Here is a 13,680-nt window from a genome sequence, read left to right on the forward strand (position 1 = left end):
ATATGTGCTCCATGTGAGTGAGGTAGGTGCTTATGTAGGTGGGTTCCGACTTACAGCAAAAATCGCATTACATCGCGCTGTAGGAACGGATCTCCGATGTAACCCGAGGACCTACTGTATATATAGATGCTTGAGCACAAGGGAGAAAGCACAGAGAAAAGGAAGATCCCATGAACCGGCTCGAGGACTGGCTCTGCTCAGCTGCTTTTATAAGCTGATACAAAGTGGGCTTGTGCAGAAAGGCAGGCGTTTTTACAAAGGTAGGCTTGCAGACTTTTCCAGTTCAGGGTGGGGAAACTTTCTTTTCCAGCTGTGTTGCCTGGTAACTCTGGTTGTGCCTGTGCTAGAAATTGCTATCTGGGGAGGTGGTAATACAACCGCTATGGGGGCAAGTTGTCAGACCAATAATCATTACCGCCACCCTCAGATCCTATAACAGTCAAACCTTGATCAACTGTGCATGAGGGTCAGTAGTTTATGCAGGAAGAGGGAGATAGAATCTGCTACCTCTGTGTTGTTTTTGAGTCGGGAGTGGAGGGGTGGTGACATTTTTGCTTGAGTTCCTCTTGATCACCTGGTCTTAACTTGACTTCCTGGCCATTGGGTATTTTCTATTCCTGGGCCTAAGTCCCTATGCTGTCTCACTTCTTAATTTACAAGTTACCTCCTCAGAGAGACCCTTTCCCTGTTTTGTTTCATTCATACACTTATCGCTCTCTGGCATTTTCTTGTTGACTTGCTCAGGGCCTGTCTTTCTCCTAGTGAAACCAGACAACAGGTCCGTTACTGCCAGTTGCCGAGTCAATAAGCAGAGACAAAGTTGAATTTTTTTATGGGTGTTTATCAATCAGATAGCTAGCAATCTGAGAGAGCAGCAGGTATTAGCACTATGGAAAACTGCTCTGCCATTTCATTTCTAACAAATGTTTATATAAGATTAGTGGTGGGGAAAATATCTAAAGTTAGTGAGTTCCCAGGGTCTGCCTTCTTTCATTGTCCTTGCAAAGATCAGCCCCAAACACTGTGTCCCTTCAGATGGGCCCTGCCCTTGCTCTGGGCTCTGGCTGCCTTATCTCCAGGGCCTGTGCTCCTTCTGTGACACGCCCTTCAGCTTCCTGGGGTCTGTAAGAAAATCCCTCCATGATGTCAAAACAGCTAACCCTTTCCAAACAACGTAGCCTGCTCCTGGAACCAGAGAAGAGTCATCATTTACAAAAGAAAAAGGTTAAATGAATGGTGGAGTGGGTCACAATTCCCACTGTGACACCGGAAGTAGGCACTTTCACTGTCAGACCCACAGGCACCCTCCCAAGTGCCTAAAACTGTGTCTGGCCCTGGAAGGAGTTGGAGAAGAGTTCATAAAATAAATAAATTCTGATTAAAAACCCCCAACAATACAACTTAACACCAACAGCTGGGTTCTATAAAATATTTTTTTTTCTATAAAATATGTCTAGCCTGGCCGGCGTGGCTCAGTGGTTGAGCGTCCATCCACCTACGAACCAGGAGGTCATGGTTCGATTCTCAGTCAGGGCACATGCCCGGGTTATGGGCTGGATCCTCAGTGTGGGGTGTGCGGGAGGCAGTCGATCCATGATTCTCTCTCCCTTTCCCTTCCTCTCTGATATAAATAAAAATATATTTTTAAAAACATATGTAAAAATATGCCTAAGCATTACCCAGATCGGGAGACACTAGATCATAGGGGCCATGAACTCCCTTAAACTGTATGAAGTATGTGTGTGTTGAGAGAGATTGGTAGGCATGAACGTGCAGGCCCATATGCATTTTTCTGAGAAGATGCATCCTAGCTTTTTTCAGATTTTCATGTGACTCCCTAACTTCAAAAATCGTTAAGAAACAATGTGCTGCCGAAACCGGTTTGGCTCAGTGGATAGAGCGTTGGCCTGCGGACTCAAGGGTCCCAGGTTCGATTCCGGTCAAGGGCATGTACCTTGGTTGCGGGCACATCCCCAGTAGGGGTTGTGCAAGAGGCAGCTGATCGATGTTTCTCTCTCATCGATGTTTCTAACTCTCTATCCCTCTCTCTTCCTCTCTGTAAAAAATCAATAAAATATATTTTTAAAAATAATAAAAGATTAAAAAAAAAAAAAAGAAAAGAAACAATGTGCTACTGGCTTGAATATACCCAAAATGTTCTACAAGTGGTAGTGGGCATACCCTAATGAACTACTAAATATTTCTACATTTAAAAGAAGAGAGACATACATGTGTATTTCCACACCATAAGGACTCTTTCTTAGGACGCTAACCATGAAAAGTTTCCTTCCTGGTATCAACAGTGTCCTTCCACCCAGTAACCGCCAGGCCACAACCAGCCCAGGGGCTCCCTGTGGTGGAGCTCAGCCTGAGACCTCATGCCAGCCTTCCCACGTGTCTGGAGCTGTCATCGCCCGCAGAGAGAACAGGGGCATCTGCTGGCTCCTCTCGGGAACTGCCGCGGGAACCGCTGCTCTGGTGACAGTGTCAGAACATGATCTTCCCCACACGCACATAGTCCCCCAGAAACACAGACTGCTTTTCCTTTTCGGTAGGAGTTGGAAAGGCTCGGTGAGATACACAGTGACAACATTTCTGAGCACAAAAGACGCCAGACGTGAAATGGGAAAACAAAATGCACCCAGCGCACAGGAAGTCCCGCTCTAGCTTCAGCCATGGAAAACACCTGTGAGAAAAGCACGTGTTACCTATGGGATTCAATATTCCTTGAAAAGCAAACAACCACAAAATGCAGATGGCGGAGGGGCGAGATGGCTGTGGAGTAACAGGAGGCCGGGTGCCCTTGCTCCCAGCCACGGGCTGGATTTACAGTTAAAAAACAAGAGTGGAGCTGATTGGACATATTTTGTCTAAGGAGCACTGAGGAAACAATGCAGAGATTGGAAAGAAAGCGGGGGGGGGGGGGGGGGGGCAGCTGGTTTGGCTCAGTGGATAGAGCGTCAGCCTGGGGTCTGAAGGGTCCTGGGCTGGATTCCGGTCAAGGGCACCTTGCCGGGGTTGCACGGTCGGTCCCCAGTAGGGGGTGCGCAGGAGGCAGCCGATCAATGATTCTCTGTCATCATTGGTGTTTCTATCTCTCCCTTTCTCTCTGAAATCAATAAAAATATATTTTTAAAAGGGGGGGGGTCACAGAAAGGAGGAGCCCCCCCTGGAGCTGGTGCTCGGCTGAGAGGCCCCAGCGATATTGGCTGCAAAGCCCCCTCCCCTTGGGAGTGTGGGCTCGCCTCCCCACGCAGGGATCCCAGGTCCAGAGCAGCAGAGGATCCCTCGCGGCCTGGGGCCGAGGGACCCAGGACACTGCGTTTACCTGGGAGCAGGGTCAGGACCTTCCCCGTGGAAGAGGACACCTAACATGGGCAGCCCCCGCGGGAGAGGCTGCACTGTGGCGTTTGGCTCCCCAAAAAGGAGGGGAGGGTGGGGGTGAAGGGGGTGCCGAGGGCTGCACCCAGCAGGGACTTGGAGGGGCCCTCTGCTTTCCTGAAAGGCTGGGTGCAGAGCCTCAGATAGTGCCTAACCGTGGGGCAGGGCGAGAGGATTCTTCCACCTGGAGCGCAGGGTTGGACCCTCCCCGCGCCGGCGAGCGGCGTGGACTGCTCCGTCCCGTTGGGGGGTGGGGTAGGGCGGGTTGGGGTTTGGCCCCCCGCACTGAGGATCGTGGGAGCAGGGAGCGCTAACAGAGCTGGGATTCCCGGCCCCAGCTCTACCGAGACCAGCCGCGCGGAGGCTGGAGTCCGGCCCGGGGCTGACTTTGGAACTCCTTCCGCTTGGGCCTGAGGCCCCAGGGTGCTGGGTCCTCGCAGAGCAGGATTTGGTTTGGTTTTGTGTGGGTGGGTTTGGTTGTTTTGGGGGGTGGCACCCGCGGGGAAGGCTCACATAGGTGAGACCGGAGCGAGAAGTGGGCTTTGTGACTGCATTGTGGGGAGGCTGGCCCGAGCACCCTGCGAGTTCAGCCGGTCAGTCCCGGGAAGGAGGGTGTTACCTGTCTCCCCCTCCTGCAGGCTGGGAGCACCACCCCCAACAGGAAAGGTTGGAATCAGCTCTCTGAGGCCACAGATACCCGCAGTTTGGTGGGGGTCGGGAGAACAGCTCAGAGCAGGACATGGCAAGGGACCAGGAGGAAATGCTTAGGCCCCTCCTGGGTGCTTGGCAGACAATATTTGCAATCAGAGACTTCTTATCAATTCCACTGAGCCCAGGGCAGCTGAAACTTCTGCAGGAAAGGAGGCGGTCTGTAGGCAGCCTCATCTGCACCAGGCCTCCTTAGGGGGAACTAGGGTTGGAGGACATGGTAGGAGGTCACTTTTCTTTTCCAGTGTTTTCTTAGTTTTTTATTTTAGTATGAGTAATATCTTTTTATCTTTTTCTTTTTTGTTTATTATTTTTGTTCTCTTTTCTCTTTACTAATTCTCTTCTCTTTTGTTGTAGAGGCTGGAGTCTGGACTTGAAACTGAGACTGATTTCCCCTCAGGGAGTGCCTGGTGGCATAAGCTCTAAGCAGGGGGGCCACTTGCCCTTGTTACTCTAGCCTGGCTGCACCCAAAAGACTCTCCTTGGAAGATGCTGGAGGAAGACCAGGCAACCTCAGGAGGGAGGCAGAGTAGCTGACCGGAGGAGGTGGTCCTCAGAGAGCCGCAAACCGACCACAGCTACAGCAGGACGTAGAGAGCCTCGTGGCCAGCTCCTGATACTGGCTGACACAAAAGTACCTCCTGGGAGGCCGGAAATCAGCACACAAAACAGCGAGCCTCTGTCAACATAATCTGCTAGAATCTAGCAGCTAGATGAACTTCACTTTGCTGGCTTTTATTTATTTAAAAAAGTTTTTGTTGTTGTTCTCTTTCTCAATATTTTCTTCTCTATTGTTTTGGTATTATTATTATTATTATTGTTATTGTTAATATGTAAGCTCTTTTCTCTCTTGTTTCTTTCATAGCTCTTATTGGCCTCTTTCCTTTTCTTACTCTTTTTTCTTTTCCATTATTTCTTTTGCTTTACATTTCTTTCTGTTCTTTGTAGCTTTGCATAACTTTTTTTATTTTATTTTATTTTTTGGTTAATCCTCACCCAAGGATATTTTTTTCCATTGAATTTTTTAGAGAGAGAGTGGAAGGGAGGGAGAGGGGGAGAGAGAGAGAGATGTGAAAGAGTCACATTGGTTGGTTGCCTCCCACAAAATCTCTCACGGGGCCAGAGGATCAAACCTGCAACCCAGGTACTCTCCTTGGACTGGGAATTGAACCTGCAACCCTTTGGTACACAGGCGGACACTCTAACAACTGAGAAACACTAGCCAGGGCTGCATAATTTTCTTTTTCTTTCTTTCTCTGACTTCTTGTCTTTTTTTTTTTTTTTATCTTTTTTTTTTCCTAGTTTCTACTCTTATTTTTTGCTCTCCCTTCTTTCCTTTCAGAATTTGTTTTTTGTCACTTTTCTTTTCCAGTGTTTTCTTTGTTTTTTATTTTAGTATTAGTAATATTATCTTTTTATCTCTTTCTTTTTTATTATTTTTGTTCTCTTTTCTCTTTACTAATTCTCTTTTTCTTTTGTTGTTGTTTTTGCTCTTGTTGTTAGGATCTTTTGTATGTTCCTGTTGAAACGTGGGAAGCAGGGAGTAGATCTCCCCCTTGCGAGTTCTTGCCTCACGAAGTTTGAAGAATAAAATTCGAGGACTAAAAAGACTTGTTAGTAAAAGGGTGGAAATTTATTGGAAGCAAATAGACTCCCATGAAGGGAGGGGTTCCCAAGGGGGTAACCAACCAAGCCCCCTTTACAAAGGTTTTAAAGGCGGTAGTTCTTTGTCTCTTCATCTCCCTTCTCATTGGACCCCTTCCCCATTGTATGACCCTGTGCTTTTCTCATTGGTCACTCTTTTGCAGAATATCAGCTTCAGAGTCCAAAACCCACGTGGTGCCCCCCTCTCCGTCTCCCCCTTATCTTGCAACATTTCTCTTATCTCCTGTGAACAAGTTTCCCTCTTTCTTTTCTGTGAAAGACTGTTTCCTTTCCCCCCATACTCTGTGACTTTTCTTTATCCTCTGTGAATGGATGCCTTCCTCCTCCCTTATCCTGTGGCTCCTTTCTATTCTCTGTGAATGTGTGCCTTCTGGCAGCTCCAAGCCCTCACCTATGCATTCCTCCCCCATGGACCCTCTTTATTCCTAAGACTCCCTAAACCTGCCAGTTTTGTCCCTAGAATTCCTTTCACTGTTGTTTGTTTCCTGTTTGTTTTGTTCTGTTGTTTTGCCCTGTCAGTACCTGTACAACAGCTCACATGGCATGGTAATGGCTGAGCCTTAAAGTTAGTTAGCCAGCCTGAGAGGAGAGCCATACATGGACAGGACAACAACAATCAAGACCCAGTTACAACAGGAGAGCCCAAATAGCCCAGGAAAGGGTCGCTCCTAGAGTGTACAGTTCAGTGGTACAAGGAGACTGCCGCACCGAGTCCCACAGGACGCTTACCACAAAAGCACACGCACAAAGCCTGGGCGTCAGAGCAAGGATATCTAACATACAGATACAAGCACGAAGAGAAGACTAAAATAGGGAGACAAGAAAACAAACCCCAAATTAAAGAAAAAGAGCACTCACCAGAATAGACACTTCTCCAAAGAGGACATACAAATGGCCAGAAGACTTATGAAAAAATGCTCAATGTCCTTATCAGAGAGATGCAAATGACAATGAGTGCCCTAGCTGGTTTTGCTCAGTGGATAGATAGAGCATTGGCCTGCGGACTGAAGGGTCCCGGGTTCGATTCCGGTCAAGGGCACATGCTGGGGTTGTAGGCTCGATCCCCAGTAGGGGGCGTGCAGAAAGCAGCCAATCAATGATTCTCATCATTGATGTTTCTATCTCTCTCCCTCTCCCTCTCTGAAATCAATAATATACATACACACACACACACACACACACACACACACACACACACACACAATGAATTATCACTTCACACCTGCCAGTGCTGGTGAGGATGTGTGGAAGAAGGAACCCTAGTATACTTATGGTGGGAATGTAGAATGGTATGACCACTATGGAAAACTGTGCAGTTTCCTCAAAAAATTAAAAATGGGCCTGGCCAGTGTGGCTCAGTGGATGAGCATTAACCTATGAACCAAGAGGTCACTGGTTCAATTCCTGGTCAGGGCACATCAGGCTCTAGCAGATCGATGTTTCTATCTCTCTATCCTTCTCCCTTCCTCTCTCTCTATAAATCAATAAAAACATATTTTTCAAAATTAAAAATGGAACTCCCATTTGACCCAGTGATTCCACTTCTAGGAATATATCCTTAGAAAACAGAAACACCAATTAGAAAAGATATATGCACCCCTATGTTCATAGCAGCACAATTACAATAGCTAAGATTTGGAAACAGCTTAAGTCCCCATCAGCAGATGAGTGGATTAGAAAACTGTGGTACATTCACACAATGGAATACTACACTGCTGTAAAAAGGAAGGAACTCCTACCATTTGCAACAGCATGGATGGAGCTGGAGAGCATTATGCTAAGTGAAATAAGCCATTCAGAGAAAGATAAATATCACATGATCTCACACATTTATGGAATATAATGAACAACATAAACTGATGAACAAAAACAGATCTAGAGACAGAGAAGCATCGATCAGATGCTCAAACCTCAGAGGGAAGGTAGGGGAGGGTGGGGGTCAGGGGGAGAGACCAACCAAAAGACTTGTATGCATGCATATAAGCCTAACCAATGGACAGAGACAGCAGGGGCTGAGGGCATGTATGGGAGTGGGATGGGGGGCAATGGGAGGATATGGACACATATGTAATACCTTAATCAATTAAAAAAATTGAAAAAAATTAAAAATGGAACTGTCATTTGACCCAGTGATTCCATTTCTAGGAATATATCCTAAGATGTCTGGAACCCCAATCAGAATGAATATATGCGCCCCTAGGTTCCATAGCAGCTATGATCTGGAAACAGCAAGAGTCCCCATCACTAGATGAGTGGATAAAAAAGCTGTGGTACATTTATACCATGGAATACTATGCAGCTGTAAAAAAAGAAGGATCTCTTACCCTTTGAGACAGCATGGAAGGACCTGGAGAGTATTATGCTAAGTGAAATAAGCCAGTCAGAGAAAGACAGGTATCATATGATCTCACTTATATGTGGAATCTTATGAACAAGATAAACCGACGAACAAAATAGATGCAGAGGCATGGGAGCATGCAACAGACTGACGTATTTCAGAGAGAAAGGTGGATGGAGAGGCAGGAAAAGATTAACCAAGGAACTTATATGCATGTATGCATAACCCATGGACACAGACAATGGTGTGGTGAAGGCCTGGGGAGGATGTGGGAGTGGGGTAGAGGGGATTAATGGAGGAAATAAAAGGGGACATCTGCAATACTTTCAACAATAAATTTTAAAAAGCAGTTTAAGTTTGATTAATGTCTTTTAAAGTTATTATCATAAAATATGTATTTGTTTTTATATAATTACAGCATGTTTATGATATAAACTTTTGGTTAAGTATATTTGACAACCTTCACAAAGTTTAAATTTTAAGAGACTTTTTTACCGAGAGAAGACTTTGAGTTATTCAATGGGCCCTGGAATACCTCAAGGATTTATTCTCCTTATATAAGAAACATTTAAAACTAATTAGGCCAATTTAATATGCTTGAAATTACATGGGGAAGCTTTTCCAAATAAAATATTAACAATAACTTCTTTTTGTGTACAATGAGTTACCACTTTTTTTAATTAAAATGGATGTTTTAAAGATTTTAACCTGCCCTAGGAAGGAACTTACAAACATTGTAAGGCAGGCCCTGCCGGTGCGGCTCTGTGGTGGAGTGTCGACCTATGAACCAGGAGGTCATGGTTTGATTCCCTGTCAGAGCACATGCCTGGGCTGGATTCCTAATGTGTGTGTGTGGGGAGCGGGGGGGGGGGGGGGGGGGGGGGGGACTGCAGGAGGCAGTCGATCAATGATTCTCTCTCATCACTGATGTTCCTATCTTTCTCTCCCTTTGCCTCTCCCTTCCTCTCTGAAATCAATAAAAATGTATTTTAAAAAAGCAAAGATAGAAAGCCATGATCAAATAGGAAACTCTCAGGGGTAGCAGGTGTTCTGTCAGTGACTCCAGGCAAACCAGAAGTTATGAATTATTTCTAATGCTCAATGCACACTTTCGATAAGCCATGTGCAACATTTTAAAATCTTGCATATTTTTTGTTCTTTATATGCTGAAATTGTGTATTGAATCTAAATACATATATATTCTCTGTCATTTTACAGTAATTATTATTACTTTTAATCTTCACTCAAGGAGTGAGGATATTTTTCCCATTGATTTTTTTCAGAGAGAATGGAAAGGTGGGGGAGGGGGGGAGAGAGAGAGAGAAACATTGATGTGTCCAACCTGCAACCCAGGTATGTGCCTATTTATTTATTTATTTATTATTATTGTTTAAAGTATTACCAATAGTAGTACATATGACTCCCGCCCCCCCCCCCCCCTGCCCCATTGACCTTCCCTCGGCCTCCTCTACCTCCCAGCACATGCCCTCATCCCACCCCTCCAGTGTCTTGCATCCATAGGTTATGCTTATATGCATGCATAAAGTCCTTCGGTGGATCTCTTACCTCCCTCCTCCCTCCCCAGCCTTCCCGTTGTAATTTGACAGTCTGTTCAATGCTTCTCTGCCTCTGTATCTATCTTTCTGTTCATCAGGTTATAATGTTCTTTATTATCCATAAATGAGTGAGATCATGTGGCATTTTTCTTTCATTGTCTGGCTTATTTCACTTAGCATAATGCTCTCCAGTTCCATCCATGCTGCTGCAAAGGGTAAGAATTCCTTCTTTTTTTAAAGTGGTGTAGTATTCCATTGTGTAGATGTACCATAGCTTTCTAATCCACTCATCTGCTGATGGGCACTTAGGCTGTTTCCAAATCTTAGCTATTGTAATTGTGCTGCTATGAACATAGAGATGCATATATCCTTTCTAATTGGTGTTTCTGTTTTCTTGGGACATATTCCTAGAAGTGGTATTACTGGATCAAATGGCAATTCCATTTTTAAATTTTTGAGGAAACGCCATACTGTTTTCTACAGTGGCTGCACCAGTCTTCATTCCCACCAACAGTGAAGGAGGGTTCCTTTTTCTCAGCATCCTCTCCAGCACTTGTTGTTTGTTGATTTGTTAATGATAGCCATTCTGACAGGTGTGAGGTGGTACCTCATTGTTGTTTTGATCTGCATCTCTTAGATTATTAGTGACTTTGAGCATGTTTTCATATGTCTCTTGACTTTCTGAATGTCCTCTTTCGAAAAGTGTCTATTTAGACCCCTTGCCCATTTTTGATTGGATTATCTTCCTTTTGTTAAGTTGTATGAGTTTCCTGTAAATGTTGGAGATTAAACCCTTATCAGAGATAACATTGGCAAACATGTTCTCCCATGCAGTGGGCTTTCTTGTTGTTTTGTTGATGGCTTCTTTTGCTGTGCAGAAGCTTTTTATTTTGATGTAGTCCCATTTGTTTATTTTCTCCTTAGTCTCTCTTGCCCTAGGATCTGTGTCTGTAAAGATATTGCTACGACATGTTTGCAATTTTGCTGCCTATGGAGTCTTGTAGGATTTTTATGGTTTCCCGTCTTACATTCAAGTCCTTTATCCATTTTTAGTTTGTTTCTGTGTATGGTGTAAGTTGGTGATCTAGTTTCATTTTTTTTTGCATATATCTGTCCAAATTTCCCAGCACCATTTTTTAAAGAGACTGTATTGACTCCATTGTATGCTCTTGCCTCCTTTGTCAAATATTGAGTATAATGGCTTGGGTCAATTTCTGGGTTCTCTATTCTGTTCCATTGGTCTATATGTCTGTTCTTGTGCCAGTACCAGGCAGTTTTGAGAACAGTGGCTTTGTAATATAGCTTGATGTCTAGTATTGTGATCCCTCCAACTTTGTTCTTCTTTCTCAGGATAGCTGTGGCTATTTGGGGTCTTTTTTTATTCCAGATGAATTTTTGTAGAGTTTGTTCTAGATCTTTGAAATATGCCATTGGTATTTTAATAGGTATTGCATTGACTCTATAGATTGCTTTAGGTAGTATGGACATTTTAATGATGTTGATTCTACCAATCCATGAACATGGTATGTTCTTCCATTTGTTTATGTCTTCCTCTATCTCTTTTTTCAATGTCCTGTAGTTTTCCGAGTACAGGTCTTTTATGTCCTTAGTTAAGTTTATTCCTAGGTATCTTAATTTTTTTGGTGCAATGGTAAATGGGATTTTTTTTTCCATTTCTCTTTCTGTGAGTTCATTATTGGTGTATAAAAAGGCCATAGATTTCTGGGTGTTAATTTTCTATCCTGCTACATTGCCAAATTAATTTATTAGGTCTAGTAGTTTTTTGATGGAGTCTTTGGGGTTTTCTATGTATAGTATCATGTCATCTGATGTTGGTACGCTTGAAGTTGTCCCAGAGGCTTCTTACACTATCTTCAAATTTTTGGATTCTTTTTTCTTTTAGCTTTTCCAGTTGAGTGATTTTTGCTTCTTTGTATTTCAAATCTTTGACTTGATTCTTGCGTTCCTCTAGTTTGCTGTTGGGTGTCTGTATATTTTTTTATTTCAGTCAGTGTATGTTTAATTTCTAGTTGGTCCTTTTCCATATCCTCGAGGGTCTCACTAAATTTATGGGCCTTTTCTAGGAAATTCTTGAAAAACCTTATAACTGTGGTTTTGAACTCTATCTCCAGTCGTTTGTTTTCCTCCATTTCTTTGGTTTTTGATCTGTTTCTTTGTCTCTGCATTTTCGCTGCTTCCCTGAGTTGGTAGGGTAGCTTGGTGTGCTAGTTGTCCTATATGGGCCAGTGGCTCGGCCTCCCCAGTTACCTGAGGTGGACACTCTTGGTGCACCCCTTTATGGACTGTGTGTACAGCCTTGTTGTAGTTAAGTTTTGATTGTTGTTGGTATCAGTGGGAGGAGTTGACCTCCAGGCCAATTGGCTGTGAGGATCAGCTGTGTCTTCGCCGGGAGACAGCCTTATTCGACTAGACTTGCAAAATTGTAAAAGTCTATGTGCTCAGCTTGGATGGGGCGGAGTTTCAGGGTGGAGCCTACAGCCTTGGCTTCCCGTCAGCCCCGCCCTATGAGGTTCCTGGGTCTCAGTGTCCCTCAGTGTCCCTCGGTACTAGCTGCAAGCACCTCTGAGAGAAAGGCACCCTGGAGTTTCACCCGCTGCCAACCAGTCTAGTCTCTCCCCCAATGAATCTGGATTCCCAGATTCTCGCCTGGAACTAGGGTTCAGCGCAGTCAGAACTAGGGTTCAGCACAGTCTGGAGCTTTTGTCTCCTTCCTGCCAGGGCAATCCAGTGGCACAGTCAACAGTCCGTCTTCTGCGGGCATTCATGTGCGCGCCTCCGGAGCTCTGCCTTTCACCGCTGCCCTGAGTTTCTGCATTACAGCCCAGATTCCCCCAGTATGAGCCTGGGTCCTCAGGGTCTCGCCTGGAACTGGGGTTCAGTGCAGTTGGAGCTGGGGTTCAGCGCAGTCTGGAGCTTTTATCTCCTTCCCGCTAGAGAACGCCAGCCAGGCACTCAGCTGCCCCGTCCTCTCCGGCTCCGTCTTTAGACGGAGGCCCAGTGCACGAAATTTGTGCACGGAGGGGGGTTGTCCCTCAGCCCAGCCTGTACCCTCTCCAATCTGGGACCCCTCAAGGGATGTCTGACTGCCTGGGATCGGGCCTAAACAGGCAGTTGGACATCCCTCTCACAATCCAGGACTGCTGGCTCCCAACTGCTTGCCTGCCTGCCTTCCTGATTGCCCCTAACTGCTTCTGCCTGCCAGCCTGATCACCCCCTAACCACTCTGCTGCCAGCCTGTTTGCCCCCAACTTCCCTCCTCTGCCGACCTGGTTACCCCTAACTGCCCTCTCCTGCAGGGTTGATCACCTCCAACTGCCCTCCCTTGCAGGCCTGGTCCTTCTCAACTGCCCTCCCTTGCAGGCCGGGTGCCTCCCAACCGCCCTCTCCTGCTGGCCATCTTGTGGTGGCCATCTTGTGTCCACATGGGGGCAGGATCTTTGACCATATCGGGGCAGCTATATTGTGTGTTGATCAATCTGCATATTACTCTTTTATTAGATAGGATAGAGGCCTGGTGCAGGGGTGGGGGCCAGCTGGTTTGCCCTGAAGGGTGTCCTGTATCAGGGTGGGGTTCCCTTGGGGCGTGGGGCGGCCTGAGCGAGGGGCCTGTGGTGGTTTGCAGGCCGGCCACGCCCCCTGGCAACGCAAGCGGAGGCCCTGGTATCTGGAATTTATTTTCCTTCTACAATTGAAACTTTGTAGCCTGGAGTGAAGCCAAGCCTGGAGCTCCCTCCAAGAGTAGCCATTTGTGTTGGGGTTATAATTGAAACTTTGTTGCCTTAAGCGGGTGGGCCCGGCCAGGATGTGCGGAAAGCTTTGCTTCCCCTGTTGCTGGCGGCAACCCTGGCCTGCTCTCTCAAGCTCCATTCTGCTGCCATTTGTTTGAATTTGTTTACCTTCTGTAATTGAAACTTTGTAGCTTGAGTGGAGGCTTAGGCCTGCAACGGCTGTCGGAAAGCTTGGCTTCCTCTGTTACCTAGGAAACCTTGCTCTCTGTGGCTGTAGCCATCT

The sequence above is a fragment of the Eptesicus fuscus genome, chromosome 14, assembly GCF_027574615.1.
Source record: "Eptesicus fuscus isolate TK198812 chromosome 14, DD_ASM_mEF_20220401, whole genome shotgun sequence".
NCBI classification, from domain to species: Eukaryota; Metazoa; Chordata; class Mammalia; order Chiroptera; family Vespertilionidae; genus Eptesicus; species Eptesicus fuscus.